At 27.1% G+C, this 11407-nt stretch overlaps 1 pseudogene; it reads left to right on the top strand.

Annotated features, from left to right (window-relative positions):
- The first annotated feature begins 5724 nt into the window (after nt 1-5724).
- Nucleotides 5725-6427, top strand: LOC149057623 (uncharacterized; annotated as a pseudogene).
- Nucleotides 6428-11407: the final 4980 nt, after the last annotated feature.

Below are 11407 nucleotides of genomic sequence, written 5' to 3' on the forward strand. Positions count from 1 at the left end.
CTTACTTTATCATTAACTTTAAATTTTGGTTTATATAGGGTTTTATCATTTAAATCTGCATTAAATTTAATTTTGTTTGCATCCATTCGCGCTTCATTTGGGGTACATTTGATTGAACTATGTCTTGTATTATTGTAGGTTTGTATAATAATTGTTGATATTGTATTATACCAATCTCATGTGCCTGTTGCAGTAAAATGCCTATATTTATTATTTTTAAGAGTTTGTATAACGCGTTCACAAATCGAACACTTGATAACACTGTGTAGGAACTGAAATGCTTAATTTTATATTTTTTCATCAAATCTTGAAATTTACTATTATAAAATTCTGTGCCATTATCTGTCTGCAACAATTTTGGATTAGCTTTTTTCAATAGATTAGACACGGCTTTTGTGCAATATTCATCACCCGACTAATTTTTCAGTGACCCAAATATATTTTAAATACGTGTCTATAACAACTAGGTATAGAATATATCTAAATCCATGATCATGTACCTATTGTACCTCTTACTAGAGAAGTAAAAAAACTTGTGTAATTATAATTCAGAACTAATTTGTATCAATAAAAAAAAAATCATTATTTATTTATTTCCATGAAATATTATTTCAGTTTTATATAGTAAGATTTGATAAAAAATAATTTTGACTATAGTGAAAAAATTTGGTGTATATACGGTAAGTATTTTTGCGTGATAAATAAATAGGTGAATGTGTAATACAGTAAATCAGTGACCCCTGAGGTGACACTCCATCTTAATCAGTGTGTTATTACCACAGAATCAATCGACTGTTAATATAGACAATCTACTAACACAGGATAATAACTGATCTGCAGGCTTATAAAAACTAAATACCTGAAATACAAATAATTATGTACAAGAAATAAAAAAATGTTTATAACACAATTTCAAAATGAAAATAATTAACTATAAAATGCAACAATATTTAATATATTATAGTTGAATAAAAAACATAAATGTGTTTGTATGTAATATGAACAATAAAAAATCAAATTATAAACATTTCGCACCATTAGGTTATTGTAACTGTTATAATTCAATTTAAAAATAATTAAACAATTACAATATCAAAAATCATAATACTTACAATTTATCGTAATAAATCTATGACTAAGCTGATCACAATTGAATTAGGTACATGTAATATAAAAAAAAATTAAACATAAATGGTAATATTAATGACAATAGGTTTAAAAATATAAACATAATTTTACAAAACGTTTGTAACCAAATCAACAAATATTTTTCGATTTTTACAATTTATAAAATTTTTAATACTTAACCAATAACTTATCAACTACCTACTTATATACAGGTTAAAGTAACAAGCAATGTTTCACGACTTTTAGTAATAATCCAAATAAAACTAAGCCATGGGGTCAGCATGGCCTTGATAGTCATAAAGTAATTTGCCAAAAACACAAACTTTGTAGTTTGTAGGCCCATTATGATCGAACCAAATTCCTATTGTAATGTATGCCAATTTTGAATGTTTTTTTTAAAACCAATTAATAATATTATTACAGACAATGCTAAGAACACACATTATCATAAACCCAAGAGTTATGGGCTATATGTTAAGATCGATTACAGTATCATTCCGGAAGAATTAGTAAAAAAATTTAAAATTCCTAGAAATCCGATAATTTATAGAGGTAAAAATCCATCAAAGCATTTTATGTCAACTATAATTGATATTTCTACTAACATTTATTATCTATATAATACTAATAAATCAATGAATAAATTAACGAAAAAGGAAGAAAGTCAATATATTAATTCATCAAAATGTGTACTTTGTTTGAAATCATTTAATAATGAAACCGTATTGAAAGTTAGAGACCATTCACATCTTTCAGGGAAATATTTAAGGGCTTTATGCTTAAATTGCAATTTTTTTGGCACAAAAACCATAATTTATACCAGTATATTTCCATAATTTAGCGTATGAAGGTCATTTTATTGTACGTACCTTAGGTTGTAATGATAATGATATTCGCATTATTCCAAACTCAGGCGAAAAATATTTGTCATTTAGTAAACATATTTTAGATAAATTTTATGTAAAATTTGTAGACACTTTTAAGTTCATGTCAGAATCACTCTCTAATTTAGTTACTAATTTGGCTGAAAATAAAACAAGATTCCGTGAAATTATCCATCACTTTCCGTCAGAAAACATTGATTTAGTTATCCGGAAAGGTGTATTTCCGTATGAGTATATAGACTGTAAATCGAAACTTAAAGATACAAAATTACCATCCAGGGTTAAATTTTATAATTCGTTAACTGTTAACAGATGACCATATTTCTAAAAAAGATTTTATGCATGCATGCAATGTTCGGAAGAAGTTTAATATAAAAACCCTAAAACCCTAGTAAAGTATAGTGATTTATATTTATTAACTGACATATTGATTCTAGATGATGTATTTGAACATTTTAGAGATATTTGTTTGAAAACTTTTAATTTAGACGCCTCTTATTTGACAGCACCTGGTTTTAAATTTTACGCAATGTTATGTTATACTGGAATAATACTTGAAAAGTTAAAAGAGTATTCAATGCTTCTCAAAATAGAGAATGGAATAAGAGGGGGGGGGGGGTATGTCAATCTGTAAGACGTTATGCCAGAGCTTATCTACCTGATGTTGATGGAATTAATTACAACGAAAAAAAACCACATGTTTATTTAACGTATTTTGATTGTGTTAACCTTTACGGAAAATCAATGCTTGCAAGCTTACGACTATACAAAATTTTTGGGTGGTATAATGATTTTACATTAGACGTTACTACAATAGATGATAATACATCTATTGGATATATACTGAACGAGGATGTAGATTACCCCGAACAATTGCATAATAATCATAGGGATTTTCCGTTTTTACCCCACAATGGCTACCCACCAAATTCTAAGATTAATAAATTCCTGACAACTTTAAATAATAAGACAGATTATGTCGTTCACTATAGATTATTAAAGCAGGCGATTCATAATAGTTTAAAAGTCGTAAAAGTTCATAAAATAATTAAGTTTGATCAATCAAAATGGTTAGCCCTTTATGTTAATAAAAAAAAAACAAAGTTGAATAAAACAAGTTTGAATATCAATTTTGGAAATTACTCGTGAATAGTGTCTATGGAAAATGTATGGAAAATCCTCGTAAAAGATTGGATATAAAGTTAGTATCCGATGATCGAAATGCTCATAGATTAATGAGAAGACCTAATTTCTTAGATAGGACTATACATATATTCCAATGACCTAATGTCTTTATATTTTCAAAAAGAAAAGATTAAATTTGTTAAACCAATATACGTCGGATTTTCTATTTTAGATATTTCGAAAACATATATTTATAATTTTCATTATGTTATAATGAAAAATAAATACGGGGAAAAATATCACTGCTATAAACTGACACTGATTCATTAATATATCGTATTAACAAATAATTGTTTAATGATTTAAAATTTGATTTATTGAATTACTTTGATACTTCTAATTTTCCAACTAATCACTTTTGTTATAGTGACAAACATATAAGAACATCCCCGGTTTGTTTAAAGATGAACTAAAGGGTGAGATAATGACGCAATTTGTAACGTTAAGACCTAAATTATATGCTTATACAGTAAGTGGTATTGAACATAAAAAGGCAAAAGGTGTAAAAAAGTATGTTAGAGACAAGTATATGACAGTCAATCATTATTTAGATATTTTAACAAAGTCCAGGATGCAAAATTCTAAACATGTGTTATTGATGTATTTGAGAAAAAAACAAATCGTAATGATCTGATTTTTAGTTATTGTTAATATGAAGTGGGTAAATTTGATATTTATCATCGCAACTATAAACATTAACGGATATGTTATTAATTTTTTCAAATTTTTTTATTTGATTGATTGGCGCGTAGGGTAATCAACATAATTAAAATTAAGCCCACACTTTTTTTTTCTAAAAAATTAAAATATTTAATACTAAAATTATTTTTTTATTTTTTCATTAAATTTTGATAAAATCGCATATTTAAAACATCTATTGTCATAATTCACAACGTTTATTATTGCCTTTTTGTCATTAATTGATTTTAGCAATTTTATAAATGATGAACTACCCAATAAATTCACTTTATTTGTTCTTAATTTATTAGAGATGAACCAAGATGAACCCTTCAGAAAAAATGACTCCTGTTCAATTAATAATTTATCAAACATGTTTTTAAAAATGGTTGAAAAATTTGAAGTAAAACAACATAAAACATTTTTTTGTTTTAAAAGCAACATCCCGTACTTCCCGCGTAATCAAATTTTCATATACCAAGTCTACAAATAAATTAAATTTATAGGTGGATGAGGAACATAGTTCTTTTAGTTTAGTTTTAATGAAGAAGAAGAAGTAGAATTTAAAAATGTCAATAAGTCAATAAGGTTTTCGTTGTTTTTAAAATAAAAAATGTTTGATCGATTATTTTTGAATTTCTCGACTTCTACTAAATTCACCCCAGTTGTGTTTAATCGGTTATTTTTTTTGATACGATTATATTTTATCATTCTTAACAATTAATATAAAACTATTCTAAAATAAAATATATTAAATTACTTGTGTATATGTACTGTTGACTGAAGTAGATTGTCGGTGAAATTGGTTATTGGGAAAACTTGTATTAGGTACATAATGCGCATCGGGTTCAGCATATAAATTACGGTTGTCACAAACAGTGATGTATTTTTGACATACTATACACCTACGTCTTTGACAATATGTTTGTTACATATTTATATCCTTGTACATAATATGGTTTGCATCGAAACGTAAATTTATAAAATCTAAAATATGTTTGATTGAAATGATTAGCACATTCAAACGAACAAAATATATCGACGATATTATCATAAAATGAATATCGAACTTCCCTCACTACTAACGTTGAATGCCACTGACGAAAATGTTCATAAACTTCGCATTCACTTAGAGCAAACGGATATTTTGCGATGTGCCGTATTGTGATCGGTGGTACCTATATGACTTATTACTTTACAAGGGTCGTCATCAGTTATCATCTCTGCTAAAAATGATTAAAATGATTATAATTTTTAAATTTAAGTTTAATAATAATTAATTAACTTACAATGAAATATTCACAACACAAAATATACTGCTCACTGTATGTGCCGATCTAGCTTACCAACTTGCTGAGTAGAACTGATCCAATATGAACACACTATTGAACTATTGAAGTAACCTAGAAATCAACAAATTTATAGCAAATATACTATACTTATGCCAAATTTAAAATAGATTATGTTTGCAAATAGCACCTTATATGATAATGCAAAATATAAAACGGATGCAAATTTTATTTATAGCCATTATGCCACATCTATTAATTTATAATATTTAAAAATAACCTTTGTTGTTGCGGCTTACTTCTAAATAAAAAAAATACCGAATATGTTAATGCAGATAAAATAAGTAATTTTAGATTGATATATAGTAACTGTCAAATATCTTAATTCATCTGTGTATTGCCAAGAAAAAACAATAAGTTTTTATTTATTACAAATACCATATGTAACAGGCATTTCATGATTAACACTATATATCATAGATATAAATTTATATAAAATAATAATGTGAGTTTCATCAGTTAATTTTAAACAGTACGAGTGTATTGTAATGATGTCAGACATGAGCGTACAAAATTCGGCTGATGAAGAAATCAATGTAAGTACATTATTATTATATTATTCATATGTTTTAATTTAACACCATTTATCATAAGTTAAGAACTTTATAATTTTAATTTAGGAATATTATTCATATCTAAAAAATTCGCAAATGCAGAATTCTAAAAAAAACCCAAACTCGTTATAAAAGCTCGACCAAAAAAACAAAAATCAATAATGGCTAACACCAGCGATCAAAATGCAGATGATGAAGAAATCAGTGTACATAAGTACATTAATTTTAAATCATAAATATTTTTTAATTTCCTTACATTACATACCATTATGTTGAAAACATAATAATAAAAAATTTAAGAACTTTATAATCATTGAAAAAATGGGCAAATGCGGATTTCTAAAAAACCCGAAACTGTTATAAAAGCTCAACCAAAAAAAACAGAAAGTAAAAAATTGAACATTTTAGTAATATATTTATCAAATAATATTGTTTTTTAGTTTCAGACACATTTATTAAAACTGGAACAAGAATATAAAGGTTTATCAACTGTGCTCAATGAAAACTGTATAGGCTTATACGCATAAAAAAATCAAGTGGTGGAAATGTTTGTATCAAAATACCCCCAATCAAAACCGGAAGTGATTATTTGGTTGTTTAAAAATACAAAACTTAAGATATGGAAAAAGTAGAGACAAAAGACAGGTAACTGAGCTATTTACAGACATACAAAATTTTCGGTTTTTATTTTTATTTTTAAAATTATTGTTGATGAACAATAATTTTGATTGAAAAAACTAGACAATTTATTTCAAGGTTGTAATTGAAATTTTAAACAAAAGTTGAGCCTAAATCCAAAATAGGTTTTTTAGCGTCTATACATTTTGAATTTCGACAACATACGTAAAAATAACGAAATTCGACAATAATTTCAAAGTTGCGATATTGTGTAGGTATACTTATACTTAAGTATTATCACGAAGGTATTTATTTTTTACTTGAAATCATAGCCAAGCACTAGTATGATAAAATTAAAAATTGGGAACGATAACTTCCAATAATTAACGATTATGTTACAAATTTTATGATGTGATGAGATAAAAATGCTGTTTTTGTGGACTTCATTTAAACCACATTTAGATCAAAATTTCCATTTTTTGAGTTGTAATATGTGGTGTAGGTAATTGATTCTTTAATGTATTTATGGCTACACCACATTTAAATCACAACTATTCTATTGATCTATGATTTGATAATAAATAGTAATATATATTACTCACTAGTATAGTCACTACTTAAGGCCGTATTTAGGAATTCACCGTACTAGTGCAAAACTAAAAGAAGCCTTATTGGTCTTATTCTACCAAATAAAAATTTAATACAATTTAAAAACTTTAAATTTCCAGCTCCCTCACAATCAACCACCCGAGACAACAACACACCGTTGCCCCCCTCACAAATGCGGCCCTGATAGTACTAAATCGTGTCATTCACACATTCACATATAGTACAGCTTATAGTGTTTATATAGTGTTTTAAAACTATTATTTTTTTAGTAATTTGCAACAATTTTGTAAAAGTAACCATTTCGGTCGTTAGGTACAAAAAATAAGCGATCATGATGCGTGACGCTCACATGCATGTGTTAGACATTAAAGGGACAAAAGAAAAGACAAAATGACAACGATGTGTCCATTTTGGTTGACGCATTAGCAGCAGTGGAGTTCATGTGTGTCTTATGCATTATACAGAATACACGGCACATGTATGATATATACATACATATTAACGCCACTGGGTTGTATCTAAAAATAATAAAATTATTTTCGCGCCGGGACAAACAAAAAAAACGGGCCGCAACCGCCGGTTGTCGACCTCTCTCCTACCTCGAACGATATAGTACGCTTCGGCGATAAGCACATTCGACAAACTGATTTTCCGTTGTATTATTATTATTTTCATAGGCATTTATAAGCATAAATTAGCAACTTTAGTTTATCACGTTCGTATCATCAACCTTACAGCTTCTTACCCGATTGGTGACTTAAATTACCGAAATCTTTAGGATATTAATTTTTTTCGTGTTTGAAACAAATTTAACAATTTTAGAGAAATTATTTATAATGTATGTTAATTGAAAATATTAAGCATTGGGGAAAATTGGACGCCCCAAAAACATTTTTGATTTGCATAAAACAAATACATTTTAATAAGGTACTTGACTAAAGGAATGTATTTGAAATTCTTTAAAACACGTCCAGTGATTTGATTTCAACTTAAATTTATTTTCGGTTAGATCAGTCTGTTAGATTCTGTAATTTACACTCAGGATCGAAAATAAAAAATTCTCATTACTTTTATAAATAATTGGAAAATAACGAAAAACAATTGATTTTTACGCAATACTTGCAGTTTTGACCAAATTGAATGAATTATTTTCATATTTAGTTCTAATTTAAAAACAAATAATTGAAGATGTTTGACATTTTCACTTAATTTTAATATTAGCAAGCATTGCCATTTTCTAACAATTTTATAGTTTTGTGAAATATTATGAATTATTTATAGATATGAACTTTTTTTAACTGTTTCAATAATTGAGGATAAACATTGTTCGTTTGACAAAAATGCTAGAAAATGTAATGATTTTAATGTAATAAAGCTCCTCAGAAGTTGATTTAAGTGAAATTTAATTAGTATTTTAGGGTACATCTACAATAACTTTTTACGAGTGTTTGAAATTTAAATTTTAAAGAATTCTTCAACATTTCGAACATTTTCAAATTCTTTTGACGTATTTCAAAATTCAAAATCGAAAAATGCGATTTCAATTTAACCTAAAAATAAACTGTGTTTATATGCACGTACGTTTAGAGTACAGACATAGGTATAGCTATTATATATTATAGGATAGCACTTATCAACATTTAAATAAAATTAACATCATAGACATTAATATTAATATATAATATATTAGTACATTGTTTAATAGTACAAACATAACCGTATAATTTAAATCCATATTACAGAATAAATGAATATAAACTCACTTGCATATAAATATATTTCGATAAATTAATATATCAATACATCATAATATACATGCTGTTGGTGTAGATAATAAACTAATAACTAATATTTATAGATAAATAGAGGAATAGGGACTTCTAGCATTTTTAATGCACATATTTGGTATTTTTCGGTGCATAATGTATACTGCACATAATATATTTGTGTATTATTTTATAAAGTTATATAAGACAATATTTCCAAAACTTCACTTTCGATACTTTAAGGATTTTATGGATTTTCCGAAAAATGAAATGTAAACGATATTTATAATATTTGAAAACATTATAAAAACGTAGAAATACTGGTCAAATAAGCAAAAATAATCAGAAAAACTGGAAATAAGCATTTTTTTTTTTTTTAATTGCTGAAAAAAGTGAAAAAAAGCACTTTCAAACTTCATAATATTAAACGTATTTTAACATGACATACACTTCCATAGCACTATGCTACATTTTGAGTCAATCCATAAAAATAAGCAAATGCTTTAAGTCCCGAGCCCTGATCATGTACTATTGTACTTGGGTATACCTAAAATTACCTACCAATACCAAAGTGTAGTTGACATTTGTATACCTTCCTATATTATACTCTCACAACTTGTCAAACCATGTTGCTCCTCAACATAATACTTGTCTGATTAAATTATACCATATTTACACAAACCATATTAATAAATAATATACCCACTTATTACTTAGATAACTATAATACATCAATATAGTCTATACTCTATAAACAAACCAATTATAATGCTCATTCAGATCATTGTGTCCAAATACAAACCAGAAACAGTAAATATTTAAATAATTTAGAGATATTGCCATATCTACAACTCTTATCTTGAGTTAGTCATAGAAAAATGATTTGTTCTTTCCTTCCATCAAACAATTGTTTTGTTCAAACATGCAATGTGCAGTGTACAAATATTATTATTAAATATTTATTTAGTTATAAACTTATAACTAACAACTGTATAAATTATAAATTACTACATATAAAAACAAGAAGTTTAATTACCTAGTAATTTTAATTTAATATTTATAATTTAGTTTTAGTCATCAAAAATCGAAATACCAAATATAACGTTTTGGGGTAGGTAACTCGATAGCCGCATAAGTTTTAAGCTTTTTTAAGTAATAAGGTAGAACATTATTAACTTAAATATTAATAAGACATGGGTAAAATATCAAAAATATTTAATATATCTTAAAAAATTCTGTTTATAAAATATACTTAAGTAAAAAGTAAAAAACCCTTACCGAGGAGACGGCTATTTATCGAGGATAAAAATTTCAGCCCGTCTAGTTTTGACCAGCCGGCCAGTGGACATATTATATAAAAGGTAGTGTACTAGTGTTGTGTGGAAAAATAAAATAAATCCGATATTTTAACGATTAACAACGAATTCACAGGAAAAACAAGCATGCATCGTAGAATGATTGGATTTTGATAATTTATTTTTTTATTTGGGATAGAAATTCTTTAATTAAGTTGCAGTGAACTATAATTATGAGTTAATATTAAATTACACTATGAAAATATTCATCAGTTAATGATTATCTAGGCGTTTATTCAACTTTTGTAAATACAATTTTTTAAATCGTATAGTTATGAAGTTTCATAACTACTATTATACCTGTATAACATTTTTGTTACACTACTCACTTAAATAAGTATATACTGTTTAGTGTTTACTTATATCACACGTAACGAATAGTTATATAAATTACAATATAATATAATATATATTAAGTAATATCTAATATATTGTTATATTGATTAACCTCTTATAATTATAAGTTATACGTGCAACATGCAGACTACGTCTGACTACCTATATAGGCTATATAATACATCTAGACTCTAGAGAACATCAGTTTTAGATATATTTTTGTTAGTTTCATATTTCATTCTAGACCAGGATTTTATTAAAAATTTTCATTTCGTTCAAATACTATTAAGAGAACGTCGTGCCAGCATGATTTATCTTCGTTTACACACACATGCGACTTGCAAATTTTTTGTTTACAATAGCCGGGTACACGAAAAGTGGCATGTGGCTGACGCGATCTTATCGGTGAAATCGTCTAATGTGTTCTCAATTCTGAACATTGAACAATACATAATATATAATATATATGTTATGCTATTGGCATGATGCACGGAGGACGCTGCAGATTGAGAACAATAATTGCCTGCGGACAGGGTGCAATCGCGGTACAATGAAGGTCACACTCCGCTTTTCGAGGCGCAACTCCTTTCGCCCAAAAACGACCTTCTTCTTTTCGCCCACGTCCTCTTTTCGACCAAATACCATAAAATAGTTTCCTCTTTTCGCCTAAAAATAATAGCATTGTTTTTGCCCAACTTTAATTTTCAAAATTTTGGAAAGAACTGTCACACAGCTTTGGGTAGCTAACTCGCAGAATTAATTGGGACGACTAATGCATGTGAGTCCTTTCATGCGTTCTTTAACGAAAGTTTTTATTATATTTCTCTTCCAATTGGTACGTGGTTGGCTGTTATTACAAGAAGTCCAAACTGATGTCTATATTAAATTAAATAGTATAATCTATTTACAACATTTTTCTAAAGATACGAAAGTTAAAGAATGACA

This window comes from Diuraphis noxia, unplaced genomic scaffold, assembly GCF_037042655.1.
Source record: "Diuraphis noxia isolate RWA-SAM2 unplaced genomic scaffold, SU_Dnox_SAM2 contig0003, whole genome shotgun sequence".
Lineage (NCBI taxonomy): Eukaryota > Metazoa > Arthropoda > Insecta > Hemiptera > Aphididae > Diuraphis > Diuraphis noxia.